Source organism: Capsicum annuum, chromosome 2 (genome assembly GCF_002878395.1).
Source record: "Capsicum annuum cultivar UCD-10X-F1 chromosome 2, UCD10Xv1.1, whole genome shotgun sequence".
In the NCBI taxonomy this organism is placed as follows: Eukaryota; Viridiplantae; Streptophyta; class Magnoliopsida; order Solanales; family Solanaceae; genus Capsicum; species Capsicum annuum.
Genome location: NC_061112.1, coordinates 111,364,884 through 111,370,084, shown reverse-complemented (window position 1 = coordinate 111,370,084; position 5,201 = coordinate 111,364,884).

The following is a 5,201-nucleotide window of genomic DNA, read 5'->3' as shown; positions in this document are numbered from 1 at the left end:
ATAAAACATATACACATGTATACGTTAAATATACATGTCTATAGAAGATATATTCACATATATATGTTCTATTCAATGTATATGTACTACTTTAAATAAAACATACTACAATATATATACATTACAATATATATATAGTTATGTATTAATTTATAAAATATATACACATGTATACGTTAAATATACACGTCTGTAGAAGATATATTCACATATATATGCTCTATTCAATGTATATGTACTACTTTAAATAAAATAGACTACAATATATATATGATGTGTGGGCAGATGCTAACACATTTGAGGAATTTAACTGAGAATAATTGCGAAGTCTTAAGCAACTTTTGTCGTTTCGATTGTTTACTCTTTGATATTACAGTAAAAGTCAAGATACAAGGAACCAGCAATAATGGAAGTAAAAGAGTTGATTTCTGAGCAAGTACAGAGGGAAGTATAGCTGATGACTTATCTGATAAGCCGTCAGCCTTGTGATAAGTTATCAGAAGTATCGTCATAGACTTCTGCTGGAATATGTGATGGCATCTGTGATAGGCCGTCAGAAGTGTGATTAGCCATCAGGATTGTTGTTAGGCTTAGTGAGTGAATGGGATTTGAAGTGAATAATTGACGACGTCCATGATAAGTCATCAAAGGTCTGATAAGCCGTCATGACTCATAGTCAACCAAAGGCAGAGATTGTTAAAAGTGAAGAGGAGCTGACGACATTCCTGATAAGCCACCACCCACAACGTCATCTCTCCAAGAAAAAAGTTGTGATCTATGATTTTGTTTCCATAATTAGGATGAAGCATTTAAGGACAAGTTCTAGGATTTTTATAGAAATCTTGAAACGGCTGGAACTTATTCCAAAGGAGTTCACCTCTCTTTGGGGTCTCTTAATTTAGAATTCAATTTTCAACTCTTTGATTTGTTTGTGGGAATTTTCTCTTGAACTTAGAAGAGAATCAACTTCAGACTTTATCTTTTGTAATTTTAATTACTATGAATGATGAATATGATTGTTGATATCTCTTTCTTTTCCATGCGGCACTAAAACCCACAACTAGGGTTGTGGGATCTATGATTATTCCTCCATGGATTTAGTAGTTGTTAGGGTTTGAGTGATTGCGGGGATATCTTGATAATTTTTTTGTTATGATTGTTATTTATTGGTTGCAAACAATAGATCCCACCTTATGTTGTTTGCTCGAACTGAAAAATAAACTAAAGTTAGCGAATTATTAACGAGGATTTGGGAAGGTTAAGTTCTCATCTAATGATTAATGCTAAAACAAGATTGATCAACTTGAGATAAAATCAGTATGAATAGAATGATTTCCTAAGTTCGAGAGAATTAGGGAGTTCAACATCAAAGTAGGTTGAGAAACACTTAGATGGACTGTCAAAACTGATAATTTGGTGTTTTCCACAAGTCAAGAGAACTCAATACTACAATTATTATTTAATAGGGATTAATAATCATAGTTATCACAATCCTAGTTTCTTTCTATCACTGATTTAAGCTATTGAAATTTTAGTTTTGAGCTCTTAAGCAAGTTAAAACTTTAACATTTATTTTATCATCAAAAACCCCCCATTTTATCTTTTCGTATCATTTGTTTGAATTCAAATTATAGCTATAGTTTCAAATTAGTTTAATCATCACTCACATTGTTCCTCGTGGATTTGACCCCGACTCCAAAGTTGGGTATATATATTACGACAACTGTTTTGCATTAAATTGATGTGTAAATTGAGCATTATCGAAAATGGTGCCAGTGCCGAGGAATAATTTGGCGTATTGATTTGGTTTGGAATTTTAGCCTACTTACTTGAATTCAAACTTGTAAATATTTATTTTTAGTTTTCTTTTATTTCTTATGTTAGGTAGATTTTATTTTAGTTTACTTATTACTATAGCATTGTGGAATGAACATGAGCTTGGCGATTGGAAATCTTATCTTGATGATCCATGTCCATATTGTGATGGACCTTACTTTTGGTAAGATTATAGATATGCTCCCTAGAGAGAGATGTGTGCACCATCTCCATCCTATCGGGAGTATTATTGTTCTTTATATGGTGGTCAAGATGGACATTGGAGTGATTGCCCAAATTCCTCTCCCCCTATTGTGCTAACCCATATTCTAGTTCTTCTTATGAGTTTGATAGGTCTTCTGGTCAAGAAAAGGAAGAACGAAGCACTGGGAAGAGTGGAATTAAAGCTGTATTTCAATGAATGTTGGATCTCCATAAAGAAACATATGATATCGTATGTGATATATGTTAAGACATGAAGCCAATCATTCATGAGAAGATGGATATAGAGATCAATCATTCAAAACATTCTTCTATATTATGTTTAGATGATATCTTGTCTATGGAATCATTTAAAATAATGGAAGAGTGTGAACATGAGGAGCAAGAACCCTATATTGATGTTGAGCTTAATGTTGAGCAACCGTCGGTGATTTTCCAACCAACCGAACCAACCATGAGAGATGATGCCAAGATTGGGGACATGGTGCTAGAGGTAAAAGAAGAAACGAAGAAAATCTCTAATAAAGACACTAGCCCAATTTGAAGTGAAGATGTCGAGAAGGTGAATAAAAGTAAGTGTGCAGTAGATAGTGTAAATTTTGAAGTAGGATTGATTGGGGCTCAATCAAAGAACTTTTCTACATTATGTTTAGATGATATCTTATTTGTTGAATCATTTAAACTAGTAGAAGAGTGTGAATATGAGGAATAAGAATCCTATATTCTTGATTTTACATTAGACAAGTAACATAAAAACACACCTCACTTTAAGGCTGAGTGGTTTACCATGCCTAATCCATTACTCGACTTCTTAATTTTTGTACTGCCCCCTACGAGCGAGGCAAGAAGATAGACTCTAAGTTGGGGGTGAAATTCATATCCTCAAAGTGGAGGAAAAAACTGAGTTGGGTCATGCCGCGACATTAAATCAGGCGCTGCTTGGGAGGCAACCCAAGGTATTTTGTTGTTTGTATTCTTATTATGTGATTGGCATTAGATCTTCTCACCCATGGTGCCACAGGTATGTTTCTAACTCTCTTGTTTTGGTTTGATGCATTGGGGACATTGTATGATTTTAAGTTGAAGTTGGGGCTACTTGTGGGTGTTGATGTCCTCTTAGGGTTTTTGTTGCCGTGCCTCTTTTCCCTGGAGTCTTGTTCCTAGTAGAGCCGGCATATTTAGGAGTATTGTGATTTGTTGTAAAATATTGTAGTTGACTAGGAGAAATACAAGTATCTTAGGCAGTTAACATATTTTTATTGATTTTTGAGCACCTCTCTAATAATCTGTTTTATAACTGTGTGATATGCATTTATGTATGACCACTGTGCATCTTGTTATGGCATTAGTACTAGTGATATGATAACCATTGCTAAAAATTGCATGAACCGAATGGGTTGTAGCTTGTGATGTACATTTATTCTATGTGGGTGTGAGATACTTCTTAGTTCTAGTTATGTGTTAAATCCAGAACTTTCCCAGTTGGTCTTACCTTGGCGATAGGATATCATTTAGGAAAGGATCATAGGCCGTTATTGATATTAGTCTACTTTTAGCCTAAATGACCTTCCATGTGTAAATAATGTCCCTTGATCCTGATTTTGAGTCTGAATGCCTATTCTTTTTATTATACCTATCACCTTCCCATTTGTATCACAATGAACCTATTTTGGCCCTGGTCCTCCTTGAATATTGTGCTCTTTGACTTAGGAAAATAGCCTAAGTTGAGTGTGGCTACCATAGGGGTGCATGATGTAAAATGAGTATGAAGAAAAGTAGAATAAAAGAAAGAATAAAAAGCTGGGTGCGGTGGAAAAAGAATAAGAAAAGAAAAGTTGTGAAAAAAAAATAATTGTCAAAAAGACCGAACCCATCCGGAGTATGTGTGATCAAGAAAGGAGAGAATTAGGTAAAGGTAAATAAGTGAGACCCTAAAAGTTAGTGTAGTGCCAAGGAGGCTTAGTCACCTTAAATATCATCGAGTATCATACCAGCCCTTAGCCTATGTTACAAGCCAAAGAAAAATACCTATAGTGATCCTAGCTTACTTGTCTGAAAACCTTGGTAATGAAAATAAGGGCAAGCTTATGGTATTTGGCATACATTGGCTGGAATTTTTTCTGAGAGTGAGTTTCTCTTGACCGTCCCCGCATTGACATGCTTGAGTTCACATATGAGTGAGGAGGGACCTCTTTGTTGTAAGGCCACACTGGTTATGTTACTAGTTGCTAACTTGTTTGGATAGTGTAATCATGGTACATGCATGGTTGTTGTTGCTGAATTGATGCCATATCTTGATTCCTATGTGTCGCATTGTTGTCCTTCAATAATTTGCACAGTAGTTTTTTTAAAATTAATTGACCTTGGAGATGGTGAAGATGTTTTGAGATAATATGGATGGTGACTGTCGAATATACTTTGTATCCTCTTGGTTGTGTTTTAGTTACTTGAGGACAAGCAATTGTTTTAAGTTGAGGGTGTTGATGTGTGAGCAGATGATAACATATTTGAGGCTTTAACTAAGAATAATTGCAAAGTCTTAAGCAATTTTTGTCGTTTTTGATTGTTTTCTCTTTGATATTGCAATTAAAGTCAAGATGCAAGAGAACTAGCAATAATGAAAGTACAAGAGTTGATTTTGATCAAGGAGAGAGGGAAGTATAGCTGACGACTTGTCTGATAAGTTGTCAGCCTTGTAATAAGTTATCAGTAGTACCGTCAGCCTTAGACAGAGAATGGACTTCAGCTAGAATACATGACGACATCTGCCATAGACCATCAGAAGTGTGATAAGCCATCAGGATTGTCGTTAGTCTTAGCCAGTGAATGGGGTTTGAAGTGAACAATCGACGACGTCTGTGATAAGTCGTCAAAGATCTGATAAGCCGTCATGCCTCATCATCAACCTAAGGCAGAGACTGTAAAAAGTGAAGAGGAGCTGACGACATTCCTGATAAGCCGTCACCCATGACGTCATCTGTCTGAGAAAAAAGTTGTGACCTATGATTTTGTTTCCATAATTAGGCTAAAGTATTTAAGGACAAGTTCTAGGGTTTTCATGGGAATCTGGAAATGGCTGAAACTTATTTCAAAGGAGTTCACCTCTCTTTGGGGGCTCTCAAATTAGAATTCAATTTTCAACACTTTGATTTGGTTGTGGAAAT